At 32.2% G+C, this 16,994-nt stretch overlaps 1 non-coding gene across 1 annotated transcript; it reads right to left on the reverse strand.

The window, feature by feature from the left end:
- Nucleotides 1-4,936: 4,936 nt before the first annotated feature.
- On the reverse strand, nt 4,937-5,127 carry LOC123575432 (U2 spliceosomal RNA). The gene has a single exon (XR_006700716.1). It is a non-coding gene; the product is annotated as a U2 spliceosomal RNA (small nuclear RNA).
- Between the last annotated feature and the right edge of the window lie 11,867 nt (nt 5,128-16,994).

Here is a 16,994-nt window from a genome sequence, read left to right on the forward strand (position 1 = left end):
CATCTGACAAGGAACTAATATCCAGAATATACAAGTAACTCAGACATCTCAATAATAATAATAATAATAATAATCCCATTAAAAAATGGTGAAAAAGCATAAACATACATTCCTCAAAAGAAGACATATAAGAGGCCAACAGGTATATAAAAAATGTTCAGTATAACTAATCATCAGAGAAATCCAAATCAAAACCATAATGAAATATCATCTGACTCCAGTTACAACAGCTATTATTAAAAAGGCAAAATATCAGATGGCTGGTGAGGATACAGGGAAAAGGGTCTGTCATACACTATTGGTGGGCATGTAAATTAGCTCTGCCACTATGGAAAACAGTATGGATAATTCTCAAAACATAAAAATAGCATTACCATATGTTCTAGCAATCCTACTACTGTGTATTTATCCAAAGGAAAAGGAATTAGTATATCAAAGAAATGCCTACATACCTCTCTTTATTGCAGGACTATTCACAATAGAGAAGAGATGGAATCAACCCAAGTTGATTAGACAAACAGATAAAGAAAATGTGGTATGTATACACATAGTGGAATATTATTTGGCCATAAAAGGAATGACATTATGTCATTTGCAGCAACAGGGATGGAACTGATGGTCATTGTGTTAAGTGAAATAATCCAGGCACAGAAAGACTAATACTATATGGTCTCACTCATGTGTGGAAGCGTAAATAGTTGTTCTCATGGAGGTAGAAAGTAGACTGATACATACCAGAAGCTAGGAAAGGTATGTGGATTAGTGAGGAGAGTATCTATGAAGAGTGGGTGGTAAAGGGTTAATGAGTACAAACATACATTACATAGAAAATAAATTCTAATGTTTGATAGCAGAGTAGAGTGAGTATAGTCAACAACAATAAATTGTGTATTTCAAAATAGCTATGAGAGAGGACTTGAAATGTTCCCAAATATAGAAATAATAAATAGTCAAGGTGATGGACAACCCAAACACCATGACTTCATTGTTACACAGTCTATAAATAAACAATGTCACATGTACCCCATAAGTATGTATAAATATTATGCATCAGTAAAAAAGCAAAAAATACAGAGAGATGGCTTCCCCTTGCAAATGAGATAAGGCAAGAAGTAAAAAAGATATTCATAGTAAAAAAGATGAAATATAACTGTCTGTATCTTCAAACATTATTTGGAATATAGAAATTCCTAAAAATCCATTAAAAAGCTACTAACACTAATGCAGAGTGTTTAGTAAAGTTGCAGGACACAAGAGCAATATTTAGAAGATACCATTTTCCCCTCAACACAGTGAATTAAATATTTTTATAATTAATATATACTATTTTCCCCTCAGCACAGTTAATGAAATATTTTTATAATTAATATTATATAAAAAAAGAACTTTTGTTGTTCTTCAAAACATTTTATTCCTCTCCTAAGCCTCTTCTATAAGTAACTGTCACCATAGCTTAAAGTATCTCAGATTTAATCTATTGGCAAGTCCATGGTTCTGTCTTCAAAATTTTCTGTCATTTTCCCTCCATTTCCACTGTTACCATTCTACTCGAAGTCACCATTAACTCTTTTCTTATATTACATATGATTCCTTCTAATTTATATCTCTCCTATTTTCCTTCTTACTCCCCCCAAAAATCCTTTTCCACTTAGTAGCCAAAATTCTTTTTTTAAATCTTAAACAAGATCATATTACTCCTCTGCTTAAAATTTTTCAAAAGCTTCAAAATGCTCTAAAAATAAAATCTAAGCTTATCTTGGCCTGTGTCATAAAGCAGCACTTATCAAAATGTGCTCTGCAGACCCATGGGGATCTTCGAGACACTTTCAGGGGATCTGCAATGTCAAAACTATTTTATTAATAATACTAAGATGTTATTTGCCTTTTTTACTTGTTCTTATTTTCACTGACAGAGCAAAAGTAATGGTGTGTAAAACTCAGTGCCTGACAGTTTCCTAATTTGTAATGACTTTTCTGATAAGCCAGGAGATACCATTAATGCTGTTTTTAAAATATCATATAAAGAAATGTGTCAACATTTGAGGGATCTGCAAAACTCAGTCAACCATTATTTTCCAAATAACCAGCGCATAATAGTATAGCATAATTCATGGGTAAAGACGCATTTAAAGTTTAAGATAAACCAGTGGATTTTAATGAGACAGAATAAGAAAAGTTTATTAGGATACTTTCAGATTCCACACTGCAGCTAACCTTTAAGAAACTACAACTTGGTTTTGGTGTCATGCCAAAAAAGAATATCCACAATTATCTAAAAGACTATTAAAATATTACTCTCTTTTCCAACTACTTATCTGTGTGATTTCTTTCACATATGGCAACCACACAATATATGACAATAGATTGAATGTAGAAATAGATGTGCAAATTCTATTTAAAAAGATATTTAAAAGATTTGAAAATATATAAACAATGCTATTCTTCTCTGAAATGTTGTTTTGGCTTGGAAAACATAGATTTTTTCAATAAAAATGTTATTTATGTTAATGTGTTATGGGCTTATTATTGTTACTCCCCAAATAAATTAACCGAGATATTTTTAAAATTCAGAGTTTTAATATATAATATGAGTATTTATAGATATGACTGACATACACAAAATATTTGGAATATTTTTTTTTTGAAGAGTTGATGAGTTCTGAATTCAAATAGTCTGAGGACTACTCTCATGGTGAAATTCATCAGCTTTACTGAGCACTGTGTATCATCTTTCATGATCTTCTATAGGCAAAATATATAAGGAATATATATTTAGTTCATAAAATGCTTGAGTTGTCTTAGTGTACTGTTTCTGATTTTAATCCCTAAATTTAGGAAAGAAAAAATATTTAAATATAAGAACTGTGTTTTTTTAAAATAAGAACCATGACACTTGCTGCTATGTAGAGATATAACATATTTTTTCCATAAATTTTATTAAAAATTGATTAAAGTAATTTGCCTTCTCCTAGAGGGATAAGATAATAAGGATTTAAACACACACACACTCACATGTTCATGCAAATCCATTCAGTTTGTGTCTTGTACTATTTTTTGTTATAATCTAATTGGATCTGATTGTAATAAAAATGAGAGAAACACCTACAATTTTACATAGTTGGAAGATAGATCATTAGATTTTTCATTCCTAGTCATAAGGGATCTGAGTCCATTCCAATACACTGATTAAAACTGAAGGGTCCATCCCAGCATGATTGTAGATTCCATTAAACTCTTCCCCTATATCCAACTACTCACAAGACTGCATGATCTGCCTCCTAAATGTCTTTCCAACCATTTTTCTCTCTGCCCTATCCATTATTTATTAGAATAAAGCTTTCTTTATATCTCTTTCTTATAGAACCAAACTCTTCCTGTAAATTACACTGGTTCAACTGTTTCCTACCTCAGAAATTTTGACCTTCATATTTATTCTGCAAAGAATAGCTTCACTTAGCACTAGAGATTACTTTCCCCTTCTCATTCTTTATTTCTAAATTAAAATATTATTTCTGTAAAGGCATCATCCTTGACAAGTGTGTCTATAAAGATGTCAACTTTCCCACTTAAATCCATCAGTCTCTATCTTGTTACTCTACTCTTTTCTTTTATACTACTTCATACCACTTTGAAAACTCCTGGTTTGTTTGTTCACTGGCTATTGTCTTGTTCCTACCCTACAATGTATATTCTCATGAAGGAGAAACTCTGTGGGTCCTTATTGCTACACATGTCTCATTAAATAGTCATAGAATAGATTAATCAGTAAATTGATGAGTCAAGATTGAATTTGTAAATAGAATATTTAAGTTACAAAAGCAAATCTTCTATTAATTAAGTTTACCTTGTTGAAGTCACTTGAGCTTCCAGACTTTCCACTACGAACATGAATAAAATTGCCATGATCATTAAATTAGATCATTAGACATTGTAAAGCATTTATTGAGGCAAATTATTATTATTGAAATTAGGTGAAATATAACTATATGTGTGAGTATGTGTCTCTGTGTATAAAATAGTATGTGTTTCTATTCTATTATCTGTAATTAATAGTATTGTATTATCTGGAATTCATGAAATGTGAGGAATTTGTAAAAGACTAATAATAAAAATTCATCATAAATTCAGAAGTCATGACTTTTCCACAAGAGCAAAAATAATAAATTGCTATAAAAAATTCATTAATATTAAACAATTTATTTTAAAAAATAACTTTCTGGTAGCCATTGGTATGCTTTTCATTATTTTGCCTTATAAAAAGTAACCATTCTGCATTTTAATCTTCTTTTTGACACTAAAATAAACATTTTTTTACCTACTCCAGAGCTCACAATCAATGAGACAATAATTACTGTATATTCATAGAAAAGGACTCTTGAGCAATACTAAAATGTTCACTATCTACTATAATAGTGATAGAGAAAATGAAAATTTCTGATTAAGATATCAACTGAAAGAAAAAGACCTCAAAAAAAATTTATTGTTTACTTGGCTTTCTGTAATGCACAAAAAAAAACACAAAATAAATAATGTTGGCTTAATTTAACTGTTACCAGAAGAATCCTAGGACTGTATTTCTTTCATAGTCAGGAAAACAATGTGAAATTCTTATTTCAGTGCTCAAATGAGAAAGGAAAAAGGCTCACGGGATTTCAAAAATTCAAAAGAAGTTTCACAGTCATTATTTGTGATGGATTCCTGCCTGGGATTTAATGGTCTCCAAGAGATCTCAACTCATTTTTGAAATACCTTAGTAGAACAAATGACCAAAGAAAGGAGACTTACCCACAGTAAGCCAAATAAAATGCTGATTCTTTCCATTTAGCTAGACTGTAGTAACTAATAGCTACATTTCAGATCAAAAGGTCTCATTTAATACTATGCAGTACTTTGTTACGTTTAAAAGTAAGTAAATAATGCATTTTTAAAAATTCCTCTTGGAGGTACCATTTCTGAGACTATTGATAGGCCAGGTCAATATGTGAAGTGGATTGAACAAGCTCCTATTCCATCTCTGAGTTCCAAAAATTCATTTAATATTGCATCCTCAAATAGAGGACATATCAAGTATTAAACTGGATAGAATAGATACTACACTTGATCTTAGCCAAAAGGCTGAGAAACAATCATAAATCATCTCCTAATAAATGTATTACCTCTTCATAGATAGTAAATAAAAAATGTTTTAAAATACTGAGTTAATACATTAGGCATCATAATAAATACTTCTAAGAAATCAGTTGAAAACAAATGATCTAATCCAATTCTCTCTTTCTGCAAATAAAATATGAAAAGCCTAGTGTGCAAATAACTAGTCCAAGGTTACTCATTTTCTTATGACCAAGTGTGTAACTACAAATAGTGTAATGCTAATCTGGTGCATACTTATGTTCATTAAAGAGAAGCATTTCCCATATTGCTATCCTCGACTTGAGAAAGATATAGTTCAAATCCTGCTTCTTCCTAACCACAAGTAGTCATCCACCTTTATGTGGATGACTTTTTTGCATTTTATGGAAGAAGACTAAATTTTTCAGAATAAAAACAAAGTATGTAAGTTGACAAAAATAAGGGCAAATCAATGATATTCATGGGGTTAATATGTGAAATTCAGATGAATATTTCAAAATGTTCAAATATTCTCTATAGAAAGAGCTACAGTATTTAATTTTTAAATCCAAATTTTATTCATATTTTATTTTAAAATCATCATTGTCTTTACATTGGTGAATTACTCTGAAATATTTTAATCAGGCACTTCAAATTACTCTAAATAGCTTCCATTTATTAGAAAAATTAGTAGCTTTTGGAAGGCCATAATAAACATTTTCAAAAATAGTTTGTAAATTAGAAAGGTGTAACTTGAAAGTCATCTATATTTGAATTTGAATCTAAATTATACCACTAATTAATACTAGATTCTTGTTCAAATTACTTGGCTTTATTTTTCTCATTTGTTAAGATGGGTACACTAGCACCTGGTTACTAGGGGTACTGAAAAGATTTCTTGTAACTTTTTAATATTTTCTTCACCAGTGGTGAGCACTTTGTGCACATAAAATCTTTCTCAGCTATTTGGCCTTGAAAAATATTTGTTGAGCAAATAAAATAAATAAATACATGAAAATAAATATGCAAGAAAATAATAGCACATGTAAATTGAGTACCTAAAATCTAATGGGACCTCAATTAGTGGCAAACATAGTTGCCATTGCAATTTATAATATAAAAATTAGATCTTATTAACCACTAGGACCACTCTTCAATATGATTTATCTAGATTCTCAATAGAAAAATTGAACAAGTCAATAGAAAGCATTTAATAGAGTTTTTCCTTCAAATATCTGATTGGGATACTAGCAGTTTTAAATGTAATCAAACATGTTCCATGTCTCTATCATTTCTAAGGCACATATTTACTGGTGTGCTAGCTCAGGATCTTTAAAATGAAAAAGCACTGATTTGTAGTTTTTGTCGTATTCTGTGATATAAATAGCCTTTATTACATCCTAGTTTCTCAGCTTCTCAATACCACATGTGGAACAAATTTTATATATATATATTTTTAATAAATGAAAGAGATTAGGAGGATGTGCTTAGTTCTATTTTGCAGGATGGAATTAGTTTCAAAATTCAAATTCTAAATTTTTTTTATTTGCTAAGTGATACAGGCAACCTGCTCAGCCTCTCTGCTTTCTTAGTATTCTTAGATATAAAATCAGGTAGTTACATTGTCCTACACACACATATGCAAATGCTAATTTGTGACAATGGAACAGACACATTATTTCAACTGGTTGAAGGTAATATTATATATTACTAATCCATAATATTATGACTTTTTAGAGTAATACTTGTTGAGACCTAGTATGCACTAGTTACTAAGGTTCAAAGATGCAGATAATCAAATCTTATCACATAAGCCATTACTTTCTGATTTCTATTGATGTTCCAAGCTCTTTTTCTCTGCTTTTACATCACATAATTTTTAACCCTTTTATAATTCTGCATTCTCTAATTTAAACATGGTCTAGTTATTCTCTGTAGGTCTTAATATGTACTGTCTCGAAATAAATGTAATGCTCTAGATAAAATTTCACTAGAGTAGCCTAAACAGGACCAGATAACTACCTGCTTTGTTCTTGGTGAATGATGTTCAAAATTCGAGTTCTGAAGAGATGTCAGCAAGATGGAAGACTAGCAAGCTACAGGACCTCCTTCTGCCACAGGGATGCAGAGTTAGCAATAATATACGGACCAAAATATCTCTATGAGAACTCTAGAGAGCAGTTGAGAATCACCCAGGTCATTGTAAAATAAATAAGGAATTCAAGTAAAAGGGTAAAATACATATATACATATGTATATGTGTGTGTGTGTGTGTGTGTGTGTGTGTGTGTTATATATATTAGCCTTTGGCACATGTATTTATGACCCTCCCTCTATGAAGATAGAGTGGAGCAATGGCAAGAAAACCCTCATATTTAGGCTTCTCTCTTGGAATTGAAACAAAAGAGTGGCCCAGTTCCAACATTCCAGACCATCTGGGAACTGCCAAAACAACTGATTTCTATCTTATCTAATTTGGAGTGTTCATGGATCCAGCATCAGATTCTGAAAGCCACTAAAAACAGAGGTAAGAACAAAGAACATTAGACCTATAGCTCCAAAGGCACAGGCTAGGGGAAGCAAGATAATAAAAAGGGTTTGAGAAGTCCTAGAAACTTGCTCTGCTCATTGGTAAAATTCTTCCTCTTTAGGAAATGTGATGGTTAATACTGAGTGTCAATTTGATTGGATTGAAAGATACAAAGTATTGATCCTGGATGTGTCAGTGAGGATGTTGCCAAAAGAGATTAACATTTGAGTTAGTGGGCTGGGAAAGGCAGACCCACCCTTAATCTGGGTGGGCACAATCTAATCAGCTGCTAGAGTGGCTAGAATATAAGCAGGCAAAGAAATGTGAAAAGAGAAACTGGCCTAGCCTCCCAGCCTACATCTTTCTCCTGTGCCGGATGCCTCCTGCCCTCGAACATTGGACTCCAAATTCTTCAGTTTTGGAACTCGGACTGGCTCTACTTGTTCCTCAGCCTGTAGGTGGCCTATTGAGGGACCTTGTGATCATGTGAGTTAATACTTAATAAATTCCTATATGTATGTGATGTGATGTGTGTGTGTGTATATATTTATATATATAATATATATATTCCATTAGTTCTGTCTCTCTAGAGAACCCTGCTAATACAAGAAACTGATATGCAAATAATGGAACATATTTCTTTTTCTAAATTCCAAAATCCTAGCAAAAGATTACAAAGCATAAAAGAAATAGAAAAATGTGACCCAATCAGAGGAAAAAAACAAAATGCCATAAATGAATCATAAAGAAAGGTAGATCTATGAGCTGCTTGACAAACAATTTAAAATAATTGTTCAAAGAGATGTTCAACGAGCTAAAAGAGAACACAGACAGGCAACTGTATAAAATTAGAAAAATGATGCATGAACAAAATAAGAATATCAACAAAGAGAGAAATTGTGAGATAGAACCAAACAAACTCTGGAGCTGAAGAAAATACAGTAAGTGAACTAAAAAAATTCATAGAGAGGGTTAACAGCAGACTTGTTCAGGCAGAAGAAAAACATAGCAAAACTGCAAACTGTTCTTTTGAAATCATTATGTCAGAGGAACAAAAGAAAAAAAATGAAGAAAAGACGAGACTTAAGAGACATTATGACATAGAGTAACATATGCATTGTGAGAATCCCAGAAGGAGAAAAGAAAGAGGAAAGAAGAGGTTATATGAAGAAATAATGATAAAAAAAACTTCCATCACATAGGAAGTTTTCATGAAATTATCAGTGTATTTTGCAGCAGAAACTTTGAATGCTAGAATGAAATAGAATGACATATACAAAGTGCTAAAAGAAAAAATATACTATCAACCAAGAATATTGTATCTGGCAAAACCATTCTTCAAAAATGGAGAAATTAAGACTTCCGAATAAATAAAAGCAAAGGCAGCTTGTTATCCCTAGACCTGTTCTGCAGGAATACTAAAGGGATTTTTTTCCAAATAAAATGAAAGTACAGTAGACAGCAACACAAAGCCCTACAAAATTATAAGATTATTTGATAAAGGTAAATACATAGGCACTTATGAGATGTATTATTACAATTTTGAAACATATAATTAAAATGATCAAAAATATTTTTTAAAATTATAAATCTATGTTAATGGGCATATAATACATAAAGATGCAATTTGTAAAATTCATAACAAAGTGGGGGGTGAGGCTATACGGGAATAGAGTTTTTGTATGCAATTGAAACTAAGTTGTTATCAGTTTAAAATAGGATACAATAATTTAAAGATATTTTATATAATTGTCATGATAGTCACAAATAATATATTTATAAAATATACTAGAAAGGAAATGAGAAAGGAATCAAAGCATTTCACTACAAAATATCATTTAAAAGTAAAGGAAGGCAGCAAGGGAGGAAAGAAGAGACAGAAAAACTGTAAGACATAAACAACGAACTAACAGGCAATAGTAAGTTCTTCCCTATTTGTAATGACTTTAAATGTAACTAGATTACATTTCTTGATCAAAAGACAGAGATTTGCTGAAAGGATTAAAAAGAAGGATCCAACTATATATTGTCTGCAAGACACTCTAAGGACAATGGAGGGTGAAAATAAAAGTATAAAAAAATATATCCCATGCAAATGACAATTAAAACAGAGTGGGGGATGCTATCTTAATATTTAAAAATAGACTTTAAGTAAAAGCTGTCACAAGAAACAATTATATTATATAATGTTAAAGGGGTCAATTCTCTAAAAAGACACAGCATTTGTAAACATTTATGCACAAAACCTTAGAACTCCTAAATATATAAAGCATACTTTGATAGAATTCAACAGAGAAATAGAAAACAGCACAATAATGGTAGGAGACTTCAAAACCTTACATTAAATAATCAAATAAAAACTAAACAAAAGATCAATAATGAAATAAAGGACTTGAATAATATTATAGACAATTGAACCTACCAGATATATAAAGACCACTCCCCAAGAACAACAGAATATACTTTCTTCTCAAATGCACATGAAGCATTCTATAGGATAAACCACACGGTAGGACAAAAAACAACCCTTACCAATTCTAGAAGATTGAAATTATGTGAAGTATCTTATCTGATCACAGTGACATGAAACTAAACATCAAAGCACAAGAAAACAGGAGTACAAGGAAAACAGCAAGAAGAAAAGAGAAAAATTCACAAGTATGTAAAAATTAACACCCTCTTAAACACCAATGAGTCAAAGAAATTACAACAGAAACTAGAAAATACCTTGAGAAAATTGAAAATTAAAATAAAAGCACAACATACTAAAACTTATGAGATATAGGAAGCTTATAGCTATAATTATTGTGGGAAACTGAGGACTGGAGAGACCAATATGGAGAATTGGAGGATTGTTTATTTTAGGTACTCACCAGCTCAGTGGATTCACATCCAAAAAGCTGAGCATTGAACAAAGAATGAGCGGGGTTTTTATAAGCAAACTTACAGAAGCAAAAAAGCAGTTAATCATATAGTGACAGGTCATGTAATCAACAGCATAACTGTGGACTTGGCATAACTTGTGGCCTTGCATAGCTAGGGACCTTGTAGCTGCCTCAAAAGAAAAACAAGAACTGCCTTAATACAGATATTTGTAAAACATAGTTATGTTTAAGAAGCCAGGGAAAGGAGTAACAGTAAAATAATTTGTCTTTCTCTTCTTTTTTCCCTTCAACCTTGCTCTGGAATGGGGTGGTGTTTGGAGCCCATTCCTTTGGCCTTGGCTTTCCAGACAGCGGAGAGTATTATCTTGTAACTGTCCTTGAAGTGAGCTTGCTAGGCAGAGGAAAACTTGTTCTTTTAATTTTAACCCTTGCCTTGCCTGTTACTTTTCTTGGAGTGAATGAATGCATATCTATTTTTAAATTTCTGCCTCATAATTACATACATGAAAAATAAGAAAAACCTCAAATCAAAGAACTAGTTTTAGGAATCAAGAAACTAGGAAAAGAACAACAAACTAAACCTAAAATCCAGTGGAAGAAATAAAAAACAGATTACAGCAAAGATAAACAGAATAGACTATAAAAATAATAAAAAAACTAATAATTTTTTTAAAGATGGGCAAAACTGAAAAATCCTTAGATTAAGGAAAAAGAGTGAAGACTCAAATACTCACAATCAGAAATAAAAGAGTGGGTATTACTACAGATATCACAAAAATTAAAAAGAATTATAACAGAATGCAGTGAAAAATTATATGCCAACAAACTGGATAACCTAGAAGAAATGGACAAATTCCTAGAAACACACACTTGTCAAAACTAAATTATGAAGAAATAGGAAGTCTGAATAGACCAGTAATACATATGGGAGATTGGAACAGTAATCAGAAACCTCCGAATAAAAAAAAAAATCAGAATGAGATATTTTCACTGAAAAAATTCTACTAAACTATTAAAGAAGAATTAACACCAATCCTCTGAAAACTCTTCCAATAAATTGAACAATAAAGAATACTTGCAAGCTCATTCTATGAGATCAGCATTACCTTAATACCAAAGCCATAGAAAGACACAACAAAAAAAAAGAAAACTAAAAAGATCAATATCTTGGATAAATATTGATGCAAAAATTCTCAACAAGACACTAGCAAATCAAATTCAACAGTACATTAAAAAGATTATACACCGGCTGGGCACGGTGGTTCATGTCTGTAATCCCAGCACTTTGGGAGGCCAAGGCGGGTGGATCACGAGGTCAGGAGATTGAGACCATCCTGGCCAACATGGTGAAACCCTGTCTCTACTAAAATACAAAAAATTCGCCTGGTGTAGTTGTATGTGCCTGCAGTCCCAGCTACTCAGAAGGCTGACACGGGGGAATTACTTGAACCCTGGAGGCAGAGCTTGCAGTGAGCCAAGATGCCACCACTGCACTCCAGCCTGGCAACAGAGCAAGACTCTGTCTCAAAAAATGAACAAACAAACAAAAAAACAAAAAAAAGAATATACACCACAGCCAAAGGGGATTTATGCCTTGAATTCAAGGATGTTGTCCAAAATACAAAAAAATAAATCAAGGTAATATACCACATTAATAAAATGAAGGTGAAAACCTACATGATCATTTCAATTAATGCAGAAAGAGCATATAACAGAATTAAGAACCCTTTCATTATAAAAACACTTACTTTATAGACATAGAAGAAAATTAGTTTAACCCAATGAAGGCCATTTATAAAAAGCACACAGCTACCATCATGCTCAATGAGAGCTTTTTCTCTAAGATCAGAAATGAGACAAAGATGCCTATTCTCAGCACTTTTGTTCAATAGTATTGGAAGTCCTAGCCAGAGCAATTAGAAAGGAAAAATATATAGTCATTCAAATTGCAAAGGAAGAAGTAAAATTCTCTCTGTTTATAGATGGTGTGATCTTATATATAGAAAATTATAAAGGTTACACACATACACTCATATACACAAAGTTGCTAGAACTAATACATGAATTTAGCAATACTGCAGAAAACAAATTGACAGTCAAAAATTAGTTGTATTTCCGTATCAAACAATAAAAAATACAGAAATAAAATTTTAAAAATAATTCTATCCATAATAGCATTAAAAATAATAAAACACGGATTAACTAAAGTGAAATATTTATACAACGAAAACCACACAAATTGCTATAAAAACTTTAGTAAGACACAAACAAATGGAAACTCTCCCATTTTCATGGAGTGGAAGACTTAATTTTGTTTAGGTGGCAATAGCACCCAAAGTAATCTACAGATTCAATACAATTTCTACTATTTTGTCAATGGCCTTTTCCTTTCAGGAATAGAAAAAATATTATCCTAAAATTTATATCTAATCTCAAGAGACACAGAATAGCCAAAAACATTTTTGAAAAATAACAAAGAAGGCTCATATTTCCTGAGTTCAGACATATTACAAAGGTACTATGATAGTTCATTCTATATGTCAATTTGACTGGGTCATTGTGTGCTCAGGTTATTTGGTCAAACATTATTCTTGTTATGTCTGTGAGGGTGTTTCTGGATAAGATTAACATTTGAATCCATACACTGATGAAAGCAGATTGCCCTCCCTAATGTGGATGGGCCTCTTCCAATCAATTGCAGACTTGAATAGAACAAAAATGATAAGAGGAAATTCCTCCTGCTCGACTTTGGAGCTGAGACATTGATCTTTTGTGATCTTGGAATTCAGATTGAAATATTGGCGCTTCTTGGGTCTCCAACCTGCCAGGTTTAAGAATGGAACTTATACCATTGGCCTTCCTGATTCTCAGACTTTTAGCCACAGGCTGGAACTATGCAAGACTTCTCAGCCTTCATAATCACTTGAGACGATTTCTTACAATAATTATATATACTTATATTGCTTATTGGTTCTGTTTCTCTTGAGAACTCTGACTAATATGGATTTAGTAAACAAAATAGTGTTGTACTTATGTCAAGACAGACATATAGACCGATGGAATAGAATAGAGAGTCCAAAAATGAACTCAAGCATGTATAATCAAATGATCACTAACAGGAGTGCCACGACTACTGTACGGGAAAAAAAAACTGTCTCTTCAAAACTTGTGTAGCAAAAACTGGATACCCATATGCAAAAATGTAAAGTTGGAATCTTATATCATACATATATGGAAATTAATTCAAACTTTATTAAAGATCTGAAACTATAAAACTTCTAGAAGAAAACATAGGGGAAAAACTTAATGACATTCAATATGGCAATGATTTCTTAAATATGACACCCAAAAGCATAGGGAATGAAAGCAAAAATACATGAGATTACCTCAAACGTTAAAACAGTCAAATGATACAATTAATAAAGGGAAAATGCAACCTATGGATGATAGAAATATCTGCAAATCATATATCTGATAAAAAACTCCTACAAGTTAACAAAATTAAAATAAACCAATTTAAAAATGATCAAATGGCTTGAACAGACAATTCTCCAAAGATTATATACAAATTGTCAACAAGCATTTGAAATGATGCTCAACATCACTAATCATCAGAGAAATGCAAGGCAAAACCACAGTAAAATACTGACACCCTTTAGAATACCTACTATCAAAAAAACAGAAAATAAAAAGTGTTGACAAGGATATGAAGAAATTAGAATCCTTGTGCACTGCTTGTGGGATTGTAAAATGGTACAGCTGTCAGAGGTGTTGGAACCTGAGTGACTTTATCTTGAATAGGGGCTGGGTAAAATAAGGCTTAGACATACAGAGCTGCGTTCCCAGGAGGTCAGGCATTCTTAGAGGATGAGATAAGAGATAGGAGACCTTGCTGACCGTAGGACCATAAAGATCATAAAACAGGTTGCAGCAAGGAAACTGGCCAAAACCCACCAAATCCAAGATGGTGACAAAAGTGACCTCTGGTTGTCCTCACTGCTCTTTACATGCTAATTATAATGCATTAGCATGTTAACAATAGACACTCCCACGAGAGCTAAGACAGCTTACAAATGTCATAGCAATATCAGGAAGTTACCCTATATGGTCTAAAAAGGGGACAAACCCTCCACTCCAGGAATTTCCCACCCCTTTCCCCCAAAACTCATTAGCAATCCACCCCTTGTTCAACATATAATCAAGAAATAAATGTAAGTATACTCAGGAGAGCAGCCAATGCCGCTGCTCCCACTATGGAGTAGCCAATCATTCTTTCTTTTCTTTACTTCTCTAATAAACTTGCTTTCACTTTACTCTATGATCTTGCCCCCATTTTTTTCTTGTGTGAGGTCTGAGAACCCTTTCTTGGGGTCTGGATCAGGATCCCTTTCTGGTAACACAACTGTTACGAAAAACAGTATGGAGCTTCCTCAAAAAATTAAAAATGAAAGTACCATATTATCCAACAGTTCCACTTCTGGGTTATAACCAAGAAAATTGATAGCAGGATCTCAAAGAGATATTTGCACTCCCATGTTCATAGTCACAATATTCACAATAGCAAAGATGTAGAAGTGACCCAAATGCCCATCAATAGAGGAATGTACAAACAGTATACACATACAATGGAATATTACTAAGTTTTAAAACATAAGAAATCCTGTCATATGCTACAACATTGATGAAAATTGGGGACATTATGCTAAATGAAGTAGGCCAGTTGCAAGAAGACAAATACTGTATGATACTACAAGTGAGATATATTTAATATAGCATAGAAACAGAAAGTAGAATAGTTGTCACCAGAGGCTGGAAAGAAAGGAAAAAGGGAAGTTGTTGTTCAACGGGTATAAAGTTTCAAATTTGCAAGATGAAAAAGTTCTAGAGGTCTGTTTTACAACAATGTGAATATACTTAACACTATTTAATTGTATGTATAAAATGGTTCAGATGGCAAATTTTATGTGTTTTTTTTTACCATGATAGATACAAAAATTAGATAGATAGATAGATAGATAGATCGATCGATCGATAGAGATAGAGATGATAGATAGGTAGATAGTAGATAGATAAAATATATGTAAATTTCTAGCTCACCAAAGCCTGAAATTCCATATTTCAAAAGAAGCTCAGATATGGTAAAGTTTTTTCTAAGCATATTCTGAATTTGGGCTTTGAGATTTTTGCAATTTTATTTTGGCTCTGTACAAAGTTACAGAGAAGTACAAAGATCTTCTAATTCCATTTGGATGTTTTTGGTTACAGTGCTGCCCTGGTTCTTATTTCCGACTGTCTCAAGAGTGTTTCAAGCTAAAGTGTTGTCGCCTATGATGCTAATTCTCTGCTTAATCTCTGGACTTGAACTGTAGTGACCACTTTGCATCTTTTTCATTGATGTACCAGCTGTGACATCTGAAGGTTTCCAGATTTAAAGTTCTTTCCTAGACCATAAAGAGATCCTTTGTTTTTCTCAGTTGCAGCTGTCTACTTCATAAGTAGTTGTCTTTCAAACTTATAAATGTCACATGTTCTTGGTCTACTGCTAATTCACTTCTATATTTGTAAATATATAAAATCTTTGCTGCTTGGACTAGTGACATGCAGTTAAAAACACCTAAGACTGCAACACCTGACATTTCTTCATGTTATTAAAAAAAAGCTAAAAAAAATTTTTTTAAAAAGAGGATAGATCTATTTCTTTCTAAGATGATGTTACTTTAGTAATTAATATTCATTAGGTAATATACTAAACAAGTGGTGAGCCTGCTTATTGCTATTATCATACAGTTCACACGTTTCTATCTTGTACAAAAGATTAAAAACGCTATGTCTAATTCAAATTTGCTATGTCTATATCAGTCCTCTGGAATACCAACTTAGTCATTATGTCAAAAATAAGGAATAAAGACAGCCTACCATATCTTATTCTTAGTGAACACGTGCTCACTGCTGCTAATTATGACCTTTCCCAGTACTCAAAAATCATCCATCCATTTCCTTCAAATATTTTACTGAGTATAAATGTCAAGATCCCCGGTCTATAGTTTTAAGACTCTGCCTAACCTTTTCGTAAACTTGGGACATTTTCCTTTCTTTACTCTCCTGGCAGCTCCCCAATTATCAATAGCTCCTCAAAGATTACTGACATCGATCTTATCTTCAAAATTACTCAGCACCCTAAATTAGATACTTCCTAAGCCAGAAAAGTAAGTCATTTGGAGAATTTGTTATACTTTTCTCTGTTCATATTTCTTCAACTATTTGGAATTTTAGTTTCTCTTCATCATTTTGATTTCATCCTTCCAATATGAAGATTATTACATTTGAAAGAAAAAATGAAAACGAAATTGAGGTTAAAAAGATCATCTTTTCCTCTTTACCTATTTATTATCATAGTATTTGACCTGAGGAGAGAACTTTCACAATCTGGTTCACAACATAAGTACAAACTTTGTTTTTTTAGAGGTTTT

The sequence above is a fragment of the Macaca fascicularis genome, chromosome 8 (genome assembly GCF_037993035.2).
Source record: "Macaca fascicularis isolate 582-1 chromosome 8, T2T-MFA8v1.1".
Taxonomy (NCBI): domain Eukaryota; kingdom Metazoa; phylum Chordata; class Mammalia; order Primates; family Cercopithecidae; genus Macaca; species Macaca fascicularis.